Source organism: Zalophus californianus, chromosome 10 (genome assembly GCF_009762305.2).
Source record: "Zalophus californianus isolate mZalCal1 chromosome 10, mZalCal1.pri.v2, whole genome shotgun sequence".
Classification (NCBI taxonomy): domain Eukaryota; kingdom Metazoa; phylum Chordata; class Mammalia; order Carnivora; family Otariidae; genus Zalophus; species Zalophus californianus.
In genome coordinates this window covers 25,740,159-25,757,316 of record NC_045604.1, presented here as the reverse complement: position 1 = coordinate 25,757,316, position 17,158 = coordinate 25,740,159, and positions in this window count along the sequence as shown.

Here is a 17,158-nt window from a genome sequence, read left to right as displayed (position 1 = left end):
TTTCAAGAGAGGGGTAAGAGACAGAACTGATAGAATGGGAAAGATCTTTTGTATGTGGAAAGCAAAGAACTTCAGGAGACTGGCTCAACTTCCATTTTTCTAGTTTGATGGGGGACTCCGTTTGACAGGGCAGAGAATGCAGGAAAATGAACAGCTTTGGCAAGGTAGATGGAGAGTCCCGACTGGGACATGTTAGGTTTTCGGGGGTTTTTAAAAGAGGTATGCTCATTTTTTTTTTTTTTTAAGATTTTATTTATTTTTTTGAGAGAGTGTGTGTGCAAGCAGGGGTAGGGGCAGAGGGAGAGGGAGAAGAAGTCTCCCCCCTGAGCAGGGATCACTATGATGCGGGGCTCCATCCCAAGACCCTGAGATCATGACCTGAGCCAAAGGCAGACGCTTAACCGACTGAGCCACCCAGGCGCCCCATGGGACATGTTAGGTTTAAAGAGCCTGTGAGAAATTCAAGTGACTTGGAGTTCAAAGAAGAGGTTTAGGCTAAAGATCTACTATACTTCATCAATTCTAATATGAATATGTCCCCACATTTAAAAATCTCTTCTATTTAATTGTATCTCGTAATTATTTAGCAATGGGCTTTTTCTTATTTAGTGTTACATAAGATAACTGTGTGTCTTATAAGTCATGGTATTTTTGATTTGATGAAAAACAGCATAACCAGTGGGCTCTGTTTTACAAGTGTTAGTTGGAGCTTATTAATACTGCCAACTACAAAGGAAGGTACCCTGATTTGTGTGTTGAAGGGGAGAAAGGAAATTTAACATTCTTCCTTCTTGGCCTGAAGCAACTTGTCGCTGTCATTCAGACTCTATATGAGAAAAAACTTAATTTTTGTTTTTTAAAATTGTATTTATTTGACAGAGAGAGACACAGCGAGAAAGGGAACACAAGCAGGGGGAGCGGGAGAGGGAGAAGCAGGCCTCCCACAGAGCAGGGAGCCCGATGCGGGGCTCGATCCCAGGACCCCAGAATCACAACCTGAGCCACAGATGCTTAACAACTAAGCCATCCAGGCACCTGAAAAAAACTTATTTCTTGGCTAGGTTGAAATTCCATCTCACTAAAGACTTTTACAGATCTTCCTAAATTAAGCCAACTGGTACTTACCTCTCCTCCAGGTAAAAATCAGGAATTCTCTGAGTGGAACACCTCCCAAGTCAGCCAGGATACACTCCGGCAGCTGGTTCAAATCAGAGGAAATATGGTAAGGTCCAGGAGATTTTTGTCACATTTCAAGGATTTAACCCAGTGGTTCTCAACCTAAGCTGCACATTGCAATTTCTGGGGCACCTTAGAATAATACAAATGCCTGAGTCCCCCACCCAGAGATTCTGCATTAATTGCAGAATCTACCTAGAGCATTCCTAGGCACTGATATATTTAAAAGATTCTTAGTGATTCTCATGTTCAAACAAGGTTGAGAACCATTTCCATAATGCAAGACTGGGGGTGCCACCCAAATTATTGGCCTAGTCAGGGAATGAAGACTTTCTGAGAAAATGGACTCATGTACTCATGACCACCATCTGTGCTTACTGTCAGAGCTTACAGCCATGGGAGCTAAGAAACAAAGCATGAAAGAGACAGTAACATCAACATAGCTCTCCGTTCTGGCGAGAAGGATTGGAAGGAAAGAAATAGATATCCGTATATATGTGTCTATGACATTCCCTTGAAGATACTCTCCAACAATGGGGAAAAGGCACACACAGAAGGTTATTTGTTGCAGTATTATTTGTAATTGCAATATTTTGGAAACAATCTAACTGTTTGTACATTTATGGTACAATACACAATGTCATACTCAGCAGCTGTTAGAAAAAATGAGGAAGAACTCTGTGAATTGATGGAAAGTGGTTGCCAAGACATATTTCTAAGTGAAAAATGCAAAGCACAAATGCTGCCCTAAGAAAGAAGGGTATATAAGAAGATATGCTGCATTTGTCTGTTTGTGCAAAAGAAATGCAGTACAGGAAAGATAAACTACAAACTAAGGAGATTGGTTTCCTGTAGGGGGTAGGTGGGAAAAAGATGGAAAAGGGAGGTAAATGAGAATGGGGTAGCAGGAGTGAGGAGGTAGTGATACTCAGAGTATACATTTGTGTAGCTCTGACTCTTAGAACAATGGTAGTGTTTCCCATACCCCCAAAGTAAAGAAATAACTAAAACCAACTGGGACGTGGAGAGAGCCCAAATGGAATAAATACTAAGTGAACCTACTGTAAGTTAAAAACATAGCTACACTAAAAAGGATGGGAAGAACTAACATGAGCCCTCGGTTGGATACCACAAGCCTAGAGACAAAAGAAGAACTACAGAGAACACTTCCATTAGCTAAACACTAGTAATTGTCGCACACAAGCGCCATTGATGAGTGCAAAAATGAGTGGGCAGAAGTTTGAAGAGAAGCAGAATTTGCATAGTCTCAGAATATCTCCTGCAAGATATCTATTAACTACAAAGGGAAAGATAGTAGTTTTACAGTGCAAAATCTAGCCGAAGCCACCTGATCCCTTGGTCCGGTGATAAAGGTCAACATCACCAGTAACAAGACAAAGCAAAATCATGAACCTGATACAATGCGCTGAGGACACAATGTTACCCGTAACGTTCAGCTTAATCATAAGAAAATGTCAGACAAACCCAAATTGTGGGACATTTGACAAAATAACTGATCGGTAGTCTTCAAAAAAGTCAAAGTCATGAAAGACAAAGTCAAAGGAGCTTTTACAGACTGCATGAGACCAAGGAGAAATAACTACATGCCGTGTGGGATCTGGTCAGGAGCCTAGAATAAGAAAAAGTCATGAGCAAAAAAGCTGATAAAATTCAAGAAAGGTCTTTGGTTAGTAGTATTGTACCAACGTTAATTTTTTTGGTTCTGACAATTGTACTATAGTTATGTAAGACGTTAACATTAGGGGAAGATGCGGGAGGGATGTATGAAGACTCTCAAGACTATATTTGCAACTTTTCTGTAAGTCTAAAATAATTCAAGGTAAAAAGGTGGGGGGGGTTGGTAAAAAGCTTTTTTTAAAAAAGGACATTAACTCCTTCTTCATCAACTCTTATGAGGATGACTGACCCAAGTCAAATGCACACTTTGTACAACCTTCCAGATCATTGCCTCATAATAGAAAGGAAGATACAGAAGACTTAAAAAACCAACTTATTCACACTCAAGCCATTCCACATAAAGTTACTGGATCTGAGAAGAAGATAAAGAAGTGGAGGGGGGTGGAGGTTTCCCTTAGTCTAAGTTATGAATTCCAAAAACAAGAATCCCTTATTCCAAGTTTCGACATATGGAGTCTAGAAATTCATTTTGGAGGCTCTTCCTCCAGGTCCAGAGCGTGGAGCAGCCTCTTGGCATGAGACCTGTGCAGTAATCCAGGGCCCTACGCTTAGAAGGGTCCCACCCTTGGTTTACTGTTCTGCTGTTGCAATCTTGAAATCCTTAATAATCTCTGAACAAGGGAGCCCTGTATTTTCATTTTGCACAGGGCCCCACAAATTAGGTAGCGAGTTCGGTCTGCCTCCACTTGTCAACCATAATTTAGCAGAAAGAGAAGCCTCATTCACATGGTGCACCCTGTCCCCCCAGGCCACAGTTGATTGCTCTGTGGATAAGCCCCTGACCCAAGCTGAACCCAATTAGATTCCTTCCCAAGAATTTGTAATGTGGACTAAGTGGCCCTGTAGTCTGGCACATCTGTTGAAGAGAACAGATATGAATGAGAGGGCTACTGGCATCTAACAAATGGAAACCATGGTAGTTGGCTTCAGATTGCACAATAAAGCAGAGGTTCAGAAGCAAATCAAAGATAATACTTTCTGCACCCAGTTTGTTCCCAAGAACATACTGCATTAACATCCTCTCATTCTGTTAAATATCCTTGGACCTTTATAAAAGAAAACCTTTTTTGCTTGTGCTATTCCAAAACATGTTCTGTTGATTACAAAAGTCCTAATTCATTCCAATCCCCAACAAGGCAGAATGCTCAAACCCCATTTCTGTTGGAAGGGAGTATCATTTCAAACTGAAAAGATTTACAAAACCATTTCTAAAACCAAAACAACCATTCAAAGTTGCTTTAAATAAAGAAAACCCACAGTTGCTCCTTGTCAAAAACAAAGGAAAACATTGCATAAAGGAAAAAGCAACAAAAAAATATTATATAAAGACAACACATTGGTTTCTTTCAAGTCTCTGAGTCTCCGATCCAATGTAGTCATTTCAATCGTCTTTACTGGACTGGATGCTAATATACTTGATGAAGTTCAAATTCAAGCCCTTTAAAAAAAAATTAGATAAAACACCTGATGAGATTTTCAGTGTAGCTTTTTTTCCCCATTTACCTGTTTTTCCTTCTATAACGCCTATTTTTACCTTTTTTCTTTTTTTAAAAGATTTTATTTATTTATTTTAGAGAGAGATAGAGTATGAGCGGGGGAGGGGGGCAGAGAGAGAGAGGGAGAATCCTAAGTAGACTCCCCACTGAGTCTGAAGGCCCAACACAGGGCTTGATACGGGGCTTGATCTCACAACCCTGAGATATCTTGATCTGAGCCAAAATCAAGAGTCGGACGCTTAACCAACTGAGCCACCCGGGCACCCCTTACCTTTTTTCTTTTTTAAAGAAAACTTACATAACTTGTTATACAAGTCAGACTTCAAGCTATGGGCACTTTAAGGAAAGAGAACTGTTCTGTTTGGCAATGAATCTGTATAGAGGGAAGGAAGAAGAGTTTATTCTCTAATGTCTCCCAACCTCAGTGATCTATAAATAGAATCTGAGGTCTACCTCATCCCAGGCCAGAATCCAAATACTGAGAGTGTTCATCTGCTAGGGGGTGTGGAAACCTGATGCAGTGCTCCCAGAAACTGGGAGGTTCTCTTGTAGAGGCTTATTCATCCAGACAACCTCAAAAGGGTTTACATCCAGAATATATCAAGAAATACGGGGGCACCTGGGTGGCTCAGTCATTTAAGCATTCAACTCTTGATTTTGGCTCAGGTCATGATCTCAGGGTCTTGAGTTTGGTCTATATAGTTTTCTTAGTATCTTTATCAGGTTTTGCTATTGATATCACATTAGCATCATAAAATGAGTTGAAAAGTCAGTAATTCTTTTCTTTATTCTTTAGTTTTTTTAAGTCAAAAATGAATGTCTTTATTTTTTTAATACACTTTATTTTTTAGAGCAGTTTTAGGTTGACGGCAATATTGAGCAGAAGATACAGAGATTTCCCATACACCACCTGCCCCCACACATGCATAAACCTCCCATTATCAACATCTCCCACCAGAGTGGTACTCTTGTTACCTTTGATGAACATACAAGAAATGACACATCATTATCACCCAAAGTCCTTAGTTTACATTAGGGTTCACTCTTGCTATTGTATATTCTATGGGTTTTGACAAATATATGACATATATCCACCATTATAGTGTCATACAGTGTAATTTTACTGCCCTAAAATCCTTCTGGGCTCTGCCAACTTATCCTGCCCTACCCGCAACTGCTGGCCTCCAGTGATCCTTACATGATCTCCGTTGGTTTTTTTGCCTTCTCAAGACCATCGTATAGTTGGACTCATACAATATGTAGCCTCTTCAGATTGACTTCTTTTACTTAGCGATATGCATTTTGTTAATAATTTTTTTAAGATTTTATTTATTTATTTCACAGAGAGAGAGGTAGCAAGAGCAGGAACACAAGCAGGGGGAGTGGGAGAGGGAGACACAGGCTTCCCGCTGAGCAGGGAGCCCGATGCGGGGCTGGATCCCAGGACCCTGGGATCATGACCTGAGCCGAAGGCAGACGCTTAACGACTGAGCTACCCAGGCGCCCCAGCGATATACATTCAAGTTTCCTCGATGTCTTTCCATGGCTTGACAGCTTATTTCTTTTTAGCATCAAACAATATTCCATTGTCTGGATGTACCAGACAATGTTTATCCATTCATCTACTGAAGGATATCTTGGTTGCTTCTAAGTTTGGCAATTAGGAATAAAGCTGCCAAAAACATCCATGTGCAGGTTTTTGTGTGGACACACTTTTCACTTCCTTTAAATAAATACCAAGAAGTATGATCACTTGTTTGTGTGGTAAGAATATGTTTAGTTTTCTAAGAAACCACCAAACTCTCTTCCAACGTGACTGTACCAGTTTGCATTCCCAGCAACAATGAAAAGTTCCTGTTGCTACATCCTCATCAACATAAGGTGTTTTCAGTTTTCTGGATTTGGGCCATTCCAATAGGTGTATAGTGGTATCTCTTCTTTTAATTTGCATTTTGCTGGTGGCATATGATGTGGGGCATATTTTCATATGCTTATCTGCCATCTTTGTATCTTCTTTGGTGAGGTGTCTGTTTAGATCTTCTGCCCATTTTTTAATCAGGTCATTTTCTATTTGTTGAGTGTTAAGAGTTCTTTGTATATTTTGGATAACTGTCCTTTATCAGATATGTCTTTTGCAAACATTTCCTCCCAGTCTGTGACTTGTGTTTTCATTCTTTTAACAGTGTCTTTCACAGAACAGACCATTCTAATTTTGATGAAGTCCAGTTTATCAATTCTTTCTTTCATAGATCCTGCCTAGAGTTGTACCTAAAAGTTATCACTCTGTGCAAGGTCATCTGTATTTTTCCTATTTTAACTTCTAAAAACTTCGTAGTTTTGCATTTTATATTTAGTTTCTTTATTTATTAATTAGAGAGAGTGGGGAAAGGGGCAGGGAGAGGGACAAGCAGACTCTGTGCTGAGCGCGGAGCCCAACGTGGGGCTGGATCCCACAACCCTGAGATCACGACCTGAGCCGAAATCAAGAGTCAGCTGCTTAACTGACTGAGCCACCCAGGTGCCCCACATTTAGTTCTGTGAGCCATTTAGGTTAACTTTTGCGAAAGGTGTAAGTTCTGTGTCTAGATTCATTTTCATTTAAGTAAGTTCTATGCCCAACGTGGGGCTTGAACTCAAAACCCCAAGGTCAGGAGTTGCATGCTGTACTGACTGAGCCAGCCAGGTGCCCCTAGATTCAGGTTTTTTTTTTTTTTAAACAAGAAGTTTATTTAAACAACAAGACGCTTGACTTGAAGGGAAAACTATCTAGGATTCATTTCTTTTAGAGTAATTTATCCCTACTTAAAGACAGATTGCCCTACATGTAACAGCTACGTACAAAAAAGTTATAAAATTGTCCTTGGTTTTACAATGATAAATGAAAAACATGAAAATTCTCCAATCGAACAAGGTATGCAAGGATTTTTATGTTGTTCTTTTTTTGTTAAACAGTGAGAGCAAAATAACTTACTGGAATATAAAGATAAGAGCTGACTGAGCATGCCACTAATGGAGAGAGAGGGTATTTTCACAGAAGCAGTATTTTCCCCCATCCCATCTCCATTTGATGTCGATCAAAACATACCATTGGCCATTTAGTTAAAAAAAAAAATGCAATATGCTTGTGCACATACACAGTTACTTTATGTACAATAAAGGAATGGGGAAGGGGAAAATGAAAGAATAGAGAAAACTATACTGTAGTAGTCAGGATGTGGTGGAACCAAATTGCGGCCTCCTAATTGAGAATGTCTTCTTGGTCTGGAGGAACAGAGTTCTGGAGTAAAGTAGCAGGTTCCCTTTTTAGTAGATACCTCCTGTCTGCTGCTGGAACACATCAATTGTATCTTCATCCTCCATTTCCAACTGTGCAGGTGTGTCTGTTTCATTGATTGGCTGCCCATCAAATCGGAATCTGATCTGCCTCATTGACAAACCCTTCAAATTAATATGATCATTGTTCTCAGTCTTGACTCCTTCCTTGGGCTTTTCGTCGGCCATAGCGAGCGCCGGAGTCTCCTCAGCTGCCGCTTCACAAAAGAGGTACCAGGTCCGCACCGAACGAGCACACAAGCAGCACCAGGAGCGGCAGAAGAAGGCCAGGTTTTTTTTTTTTACAGGTGGATGTCCAGTTACTGCAGTACCATTTGTTGAAAAGATAATCTTCCTCCACTGTACTGCCTTTGCTCCTTTGTCAAAGATCAGTTGACTGTATTTAGGTGGGTCTATTTATTCTTTCACCAACACCACACTGTCTTAATTAGTGTAGCTTTATAGTAAGTCACATAGTGTCAATCCTCTGACTTTGTTCTTTTCCTTCAATATTGTGTTGGCTATTCTGGGTCTTTTGCCTCTCCATATAAACATTAGAGTCAATTTCTTGCTACCCACAAAATAACTTACTGGGATTTTGATTGGGATTGCATTGAAACTATAAAGCAAGTTGGGAACAACTGATCATGACAATAATGAGTCTTCTGAGCCATCAGTATGGAATATCTTTCCATTTATTTAGTTCTCCTTTGATTTCTTTCATCGGAGTTTTGTAGTGTTCCTCACATAGATCTTAGACATTTCTGTTAGATTTATACCAAAGTATTTCATTTTGGGGGTGCTAATGTAAATTGTATTGTGTTTTATTAATTTCAAATTCTACTTGTTTCTTGCTAATATATAGGAAAGCAATTGACTTTTTTTTTTTTAAACTTTTTTTTATTGTTAAGCAATTGACTTTTGATATTCACCTTGTTTCCTGCAACCTTGCCATAATCACTCCCTAGTTCCAGGAAGCTTTAGGCAATTCTTTCAGATTCTGTACATAGACAATTAGGTCATCTGCAAACAAAGACAGCTTTGTTTCTTCCTTCCCAGTGAGTATGCTTTTTATTTCCTATTCTTCCCTTACTGCATTAGTTAGGACTTCCAGTACAATGTTGAAAAGGAGTGGTGATAGAGGACATCCTTGCCTTGTTCCTGATCTTAATAGAAAAGCTTCTAGTTTCTCATTATTAAGAATGATATTAGGAGCACCTGGGTGGCTTAGTTGGTTGAGCTTCTGCCTTTGGCTGAGGTCATGATCCCAGGGTCCTGGAAGGGAACTGCGAACTGCATTCGGCTCCCTGCTCAGTGGGGCCTTATCAACTTTAGTGATATTTTCAGAGAACCAGTTTTTGGTTTTGTTGATTTCCTGTTTTCAATGTAAGTAACTTATGATGTAATACGAATTTTTATTATTTCTTTTCTTCTGCTGACTTTGGATTTGATCTTGTGGAGTTTTTCTTAGAAAATATATTATAAACCCAAAGGAGTGATTGTGGAAGCAGCTGAAACATCAGCAGTGTTCCTGTTCGCAGACTGTTGAACGCAATGGCCCCGTAGGAGCAGGATCCCATGATCCCCAGGGACAGGGCATAAGTTAGGAGCTATGAAGGAGTGTAACCCTCAGGCTCCGCTTTCTGCACCTGGTGATTGCCAGCCCAAACATCCCACTCCTCCCTTATCCCATGACTGACTCCCTGCATGCCTACGCATAGGGGAAAATGCAAGCCTGCTTCATTTGCCATCCCTTTGTACTCCTTTCCCACGCCTGGAGGCATCTGTCCTTGCTTTTCTGATAAAAAATAAAACAAAAGCTATGTGTGGGGTTCAGCTGCTGCGACTCTCCCTTGCAGAGGCAGCCCTGCAGAGCCATTCGGACTGGTATCTGAGAACTTTACTTCAGTGTGCGATGACAGATTTGCTCTTCTTTTTCTAGTTTTTCTTAAGGTGGAAGCTTAGATTATTGGTTTTAGAGCTTTTTTCTTTTCTAATATATGCATTCAGGGGCATCTGGGAAGCATCTGACTCTTGATTTTGTCTCAGATCATGATCTCAGGGTCATGCGCTCAAGCCCCACATTGGGCTCCGCACTGGGCTTGGAGCCTGCTTAAGATTCTGTCTCTCCCTTCCTCCCTTCTTCCCTCTCTCCCTCTCTCTCTCAATAAATAAATAAAATAATATATGCATTCAGTGCTATGAATTTCCCTCTAAGTACTGGTATATTAGTCAGGGTTCTCCAGAGAAATGGAATATGTGTGTGTGTGTGTATGGAATATATATGAGAGATTTATTCTAGGAATTGGCTCATGTGATTATGAAGGCTAAGAATCCCATATTATGCCTTCTGCAAGCTGTAGAACCAGGAAAACTGGTGGTGTAATTCAGTCTGGGTCCAAAGGCCTGAGAACCAGGTGGGACTGATAGTGTAAGTCCCAGTCCAAAGCTAAAGGCCTGAGAACCAGGAGTTCCAATCCAAGGGCAGGAGAAATGGATGTCCTAGCCCAAACAGAGGAAGTAAATTTATCCTTCCTCTGCCCTCAGTGGATTAGATGATACTCACCCATACTGGGAAGGGTTGTTCACTTTACTCAGTTTGCCAATTCAAACGCTAATTTATTCCAGAAACACCAGCCTCAAGAGCTCAAGGGTAGGGTGCCTGGGTGGCTCAGTTGGTTAAACGGGTAAACGGGTAAACATCTGCCTTCAGCTCAGGTCATGATCTCAGGGTCCTGGGATTGAGCCCTGCGTCGGGTTCCCTGCTCAGCGGGGAGCCTGCTTCTCCCTCTGCCTGCCACTCCCCTTGCTTGTGCTCTCTCTTGTCAAATAAATAAATAAAATCTTTAAATCTTCTACCTCCTTGGGCCAGGCCTTACCTTCTAAAATTTAATCTCTTACCTCCCGCAGCTCAACAGACCCACCAAAGACAAATGGAAACCTTCTCAAGCTGCCCAGAGCCCTCATTCTCTGCTCTGCCAGACCCTTCTTTTCCTGCTGGCTCTTCTGGATCCAGCCTGTGGTGTTGTCCAGCCAAAGGTCCTCCTCCTCGGGTCAGGGGATGGAGAAGTTACCTGTCAAACAAACCCCAGCCCAGCTGGTGACCCCCCCACCTCAACTACACAACTTGTGAGCACCTGGCAGCATCCTCAGGCTGCCTCTCTGCTCACCTGCCCTGGCCTTCATCCCTCACCTCAGTTTCTGGTTCAGCAAGCTCTTCTTCCAAAGCTCTTCTTGTATCTCAGGCCACAGACTCCTCCTTCGTGCCTGAAATTGGATGGGGATGCCATACCTGAGACCCCACCACTGGAAGGGAGATGAAGAAACCCGTCGGCCAGCCTGCTCTTCAACTCAGAGGGCCAGTGGGAGCCATAATTACGAAAGGAGAACCAGCTTGGGATCAGGAGACATGGGTGTTAGTGTTGTCCTCCCTGCCAGCTGGCTGTGCAACATCCTTACTTCTCTGCATCTCCGTGTTCTCTGCTGTCACAGAGGAGCTTAGATGGGATGCTTTATTTTTTTTTTTTAAGATTTATTTATTTGAAAGAGAGAGAGTGTGTGAGCGAGCAGGGGGCAGGGCAGAGGGAAAGAATCTTTCAAGCAGACTCCATGCTGAGCAGAGCCTGATGCAGGGCTCAATCCCCCAGTCCACAAGATCATGACCTGAGCCGAAACCAAGAGCTGGACGCCTGACTGGCTGAGCCACCCAGACACCCCTAAATGGGATGCTTTAAGTGGTCTTCCCAACTCCACTTCTGTCTCTGAAAGCCTCCTGAGCTGCTGCCCAGGGCTCACGTGTCTCAGGAGAGAAAAAGGTAACAGCAGGGATATTTATCACAGCTTCTCATTCTACTTACTAGGTCTTCACGAGGCCACATGATCAAGTATTCCCTGAGTTGGTGAGGGCCCTAGAAGCTGGAGGGGGAGAAAGTGTAAGTCTGGGGCGGAAGAATGCAGGCTCTTAAGATCTGCCTCTGGGGCCAAAGACATGGGCTGTGCCCTCTCTTGGGTAAAACAAGCCGAGACCTTGGATTTCCTCCCTGCAGCCTCGAGGTGGGACAGGTGGGAAGTGTTGTCTGCAGCCTGCGGTTCTCTGCGGGCCGGCGGAGGCCTCCTTGGCCACTTCCTACGCTGCAGATGCCCCTGGGCTCACTCATGCTTCCTTCACTCCTCTCACTGCTGATCCAAGGAGGCCCGGAGGGCTCCCTGCTACTTCCTGCGCACGGGTCTCTGCCTGGGAGTCTGTGGCTCAGGAACCCGAGCTCTGGGAACGTGACACGTGGCCTGCAGGTTCCTTCGCCCTCGGGCCCCTGCCAGGCTTTCCAGTCTTTCTCTCCAGGGCCACCTTGCCCGCTAACCCCTCGGCCTCACCAAACTCTCAGCTCCCCAGACACCAGATGCCCTCTTGAGCTCTGTGTGACTCCGTGCATGATGTTTCCACATAATTTGTTCAACACGTATTCGTCATGCTACGGTGTCAACCACAGGAAAGAGAGGGCGTCCTCGAAACGGGGAACTGAGGAAAGGTGAGGGAAGGGCTGTCGAAAGGACGGAAGCAGGGCGATGGGCGGCCAGCAAAGCAGCCAAGACTCCTAGCCACGGAAGCTCGAGAGCGATGGGTAAAGGGAGGGGTGGTGCGTGGAGGGTGCAGGGTGCGAGCTCGGGGCGCCCGGCCGGCTCAGTCGCGGAGCGCGCCGCTCCTGATCTCCGGGTCTGAGTGCGAGCCCCACGCTGCGGGGAGAGATTCCTTAAAAAAAGAAAAAAAGAAAATCGTAAAAAAAAAAAAAAAAAAAAAAAAGCTGTAGTTGCAGGAGTGCCATCAGACAGGAGCGCCATCAGACGGGAGCTCTGACCTTCAGGGGGAAGGAAGGCAGCCGTTGCTGAAGGTGAGCTAGGGTGAAAAATTCCGCAGCCTTTCTCCCGCCACCCTCCAAACTCCCACGAGAGCAATGGAAGCGCAGAGCAAAAGATCGGGTGCACAAAGGCCAGGGAGCTGAGCGGAGAGGGGACAGAGTGTGTGTGGAGGGGCAAAGAGAGCACTCAGTGTGGGCCCTGCCGTGTGCCAGACACCGGGCAAAACAGAAGAGCATTTGCCATCCTGCCGTTTCCAGTCTCAAAGAGGACACTGGACTCACATCAATGAATCATAAAAAAGTAATGAATATACCCAGTACTTTCAGGAACACATAAAACACTTACAAAAATTTACCACAAGCTAGCCCACAGAGCAAGTTCCAACAAATTTCTAAAAACTGGCGTCATACAGACCGCGTTCTCTGCCCACAACGTCGTCGTTGTAAGTCATTAACAAAAACACAAAGAAATTCTTCCTCACACTTGGAAATTTAAAAACATACCCACGTAAAACTCAGAGCAGAGAAGAAATAGTAACAGCAAATAGAAAACACTGAAACTGAACCATAACAAACATGTTTCATAGTAAAACTTACGGGTTGCAGCAACAGTTATAATTCAAGGGAAATTTGAAACATCAGCATTTGTGTGAGGAAGGAAGAAAATTGAAAATTCATGAGCTAAGTATCCAACTTAAGAAGATGGGGCAGGGGCGCCTGGGTAGCTTAGTTGGTTAAGCATCTGCCTCCAGCTCAGGTCATGGTCCCAGGGTCCTGGGATCGAGTCCCTCTTCCTCATAGGGCTCCCCACTCAGTGGGGAGTCCGCTTCTCCCTCTCCCTCTGCCCCTCCCTCCACTCGTGATTTCCCTCTCTCAAATAAATAAGTAAAAATAAAAACTTTAAAAAAGATGGGGGAAAACAATGGACTTTGGAACTCACCCTTAAAGGGAGAACCAAGACGATAAATAAGACAGAAGGAATTAGTGGGCTAGGAAACAGGTGCAGTTAGAGAAACAAGCAAACCGAAAGTGGGTTCTCTGAGAAAGGGGCCACATCGCAGTACATTCACACATTAGAATGATCTCTCATGGTGAGAACAAACTGCAGTGACAGCCAATTAGCTTGGATAAAAGTCAGACATACTGAGTGAAGAGAAAAAAGTTATAGAAGATGAAATACAAGTAACACCATTTTTAAAAAAGATTTTATTTGAGAGAGAGCATGAGCGGCGGCGGGGGGAGGGGGTGGCGGCAGAGGGAGAGGGAGAAGCAGGCTCCCCACTGAGAAAGGAGCCCGATGCAGGATCGATCCCACCATGACCTGAGCCGAAGGCAGAAGCTTAACCGACTGAGCCACCCAGGTGCCCCGGTAATACCATTTTTAAAGCTCAAGAACATGCAATCCAAAATTATATATTGTTTAAAATGCATGTATATTTGGAAAAGCTTTTTGTTTTTTGAGCAAGAGAATGACGAGCACAACGGTAACCATGGAGCAGGAGAGAGACACAGGGCTGGCATCTGGAAGAACACACAGGGGCTTCAACACTGTGGTAAGTTCACATGGTTTTAAAATTATCATGGTTCATAGTTTGCAAGGATGTTATGCATATATTTTTAGCAGGCATCAAATAGAAAGTAATAGTTTTTAGAAATTGTAAGCAAATCCTGCTCACTAAGAGGTCTCAGACTAAGCATCATTTCGGCACATTCCCAGCTTGGATCTCAGAGCCTGTGGCTTCACATTGAGTCTGGCATTGGCCCATCCTTCTACCTTTTCAACTCCTGGATTCTACATATAGAAAGGCTGTCATTTAGCATCTTCTTAGATGCTTGAGCATCTTTAGGATTGATCTCCTTGGGACGCCCTGCTGAGACAACAAGGAAGGGAGAAGAAAGAGAAGCCAAGGGGGTCTTCTCTTTAATGTCCTTCCCAGAGCCCCAGCCATGACCCCTCCATGCTTGGGCTTCAATCTGTACATCTACTTTCACCGCCTTGCCTCCCAGTAGTGCCAGAAGGGAGGGGGCGGATGCTGAGCAGCTCAAGAGGTGAACTATAGTGGACATACGTCATCTGAGCCTGTCCTGAACGTAGGTCCCTTTCCTAACGGTTCTTTGATTTCCTTTCAGGAATTACATCTCCTCCACTGAATGCAGTTTTGATGGGCAGACAGGTCTAGATGCCTGCCTCCCGCCGTGGAATCTGGAGGGGACAGAGCCTTCCAGCTGCGAGCCAACACAGCTACGAGATGGGCCTGGGACCTGTGCTGGGCCAAGTGAGAAAATTCTCCCTGTCGCCTCATGAGGGAGTGAAGGGGACTGTTCACAGCCACAGTGAAGCCCTTGGCAGCTGCCTGCAGATCTACCGAGGTTCCTACCCACTGGTCTGTGGGCCTGTAATATCTTTCCAATACTTATTTCCTTTCTCTTGAATTAGCCATTCCACTTATTTTCTTAAATTGCAAGTAAAATAGGTGTTCACAGCAGATGAACAAAAGAATAACAGAAATGCAATACATTGAAGTTGGAGTTCTCTCCCAGGAAAACCACTGTTATTAGTTTGTTATGTATCTTTACAAACCTTTTTCTAGCCATATACAGAGAGACTAGATCTCTAGAGAATTTGGGGTTATGGGAGATGGGAGGGATTATTACCCCAAAAAGGGATCATATGAAATATATTCTTATTTATTCTTTCCCTCAGTGACCTAGTATAAACATCCTTGTCAGTACATAGAGATCTGTGTCATTCCTTTTAATGGCTGCATAGTATTCCACTGGGTGAGCACAATTTAATCCTCATTTGTTGCCAGACATGAACATTGCCTCCAACTTTCTAGTATTACAAATAATGATGCAGTAAATATCCTTATACTTACATAATTTTGCATACCTGTGAAAATACTTCTGTAGGTAAGGACTGCATAGAAATCATTTCTGGAGAAAAGGATATATGCATTTAAAATTTTCATAAAAGATACTGCTAAATTGCCCTTCTGCAGTTACACCCACTTCCCAACAATGTAGGGAAGTGCTCACCCCCCCAGTTACGAATAGTTCAGTATATTTTAGTAATTCAATAGATGGAAATCTTTGTTTCTCATATGTATTTCCCTATTGATGAGGATGCACATCTTTTTCAAAAATGCATTAGCCGATTTGCTTGTAGATTTTTTTATTGTTTGATTTCTTCATGTATTAGAAATGTGAACATTTGGGGCACCTGGGTGGCTCAGTCGTTAAGCATCTGCCTTCCGCTCCGGTCATGATCCCAGGGCCCTGGGATCGAGCCCTGCATTGGCCCCCCTACTCAGCGGGGAGTCTTGCTTCTGCTTCTCCCGCTCCCCCTGCTTGTGTTCCTGCTCTTGATGTCTCTCTGTCAAATAAATAAAATCTTTTAAAAAAAAAGAAATGTGAACACTTTATCAGTTATATATTGCAATTATTCTCTCCAAATTAGTGATTTGTCTTAAATCTTGGTTTTGGTGTCTTTGGCTGCATACACATTCTTTATAATTTTTTTAAATTTCTTTATTTGAGAGAGAGAGAGGGAGAGCAGGGGGGAGGGGCAGAGGCAGAGGCAGAGAAAGTCTTAAGCAAACCCCCTGCTGAGTGCAGAGCCCAAAACGGGGCTCGATCTCACAACCCTGAGATCACGACCCGAGCTGAAACCAAGTCAGACACTCAACTGACTGCACCACCCAGGCACCCCTACATTCTTTGTAATTTCTATAATTTTTTTCTTTATGGCTTTTGGGTTCCTGACCACACTCAAGAAAGTTCTCCCTGTCCCCAAACTATCCATGAGCATACTGACGTGCATTTCCCCCAGAGGCAGCATGGTGTACCAGTTAGTTGTAGAAGCGGAAATTCTGGAGCTAGCTGCAGTTCTTAAGTTCAGATCCGAGCTCTGGCTAATCTCTCTGTGCCTTCATTTTCTCATCGGTAACATGGGGTTGTGGTGGTGGGGATTAATGAGTTAATATATGGAAAGCATTTAGAATAGTGCCTAGCAGATAGAAAAACTCCTTCATTTTTATTATTTTTTTAACATTTAGATCTTTACCTTTTCTGTTGCATGATCTTTTCCTCAGGTGGATAGCCAGTTTTATAAAACAGTCTGTTTTTCCACTGACTTGAAATGCTACCGTTAGAATAGACTGAGGAGCAGGTCATCCCGAGGAGGGCCCCACGAGGCTCAACCAGCGCACAGCCCCCCATGATAACTGCACTTGAAAGGAGGCTAGTCAGTGAGTACTTTGGGGCCTCCTTGGGATCCTGCTAAAGGCAGACGTTTTGAAGCTGAATTTAATAATGTTCAGACACTTGGTGGCCTCTCCCCTCTGAGCCCCACCCAAACACAGGACCGGGAAGGCCACCCCGATTACCCTGCACAGTCGCCTGCTGAGGGAGGTGTTCTTGGGAAAGCATGCCCAGGCTAAAAAGGTGTTACCACCAGCTACGTTCTCCAAAGTCGTCCTGGTAAGAGAGGAAGTGAAGCGAACTGTCCCCCTGAACTTTACATGACAAGAGAGAACATGCATCCAGGACGGATGCATTTAGCTGTGAAGGGTGGCTGGAGCCGGTGGAAAGTTTCTCCAGGGGGAGAGGCTTATGTGCATG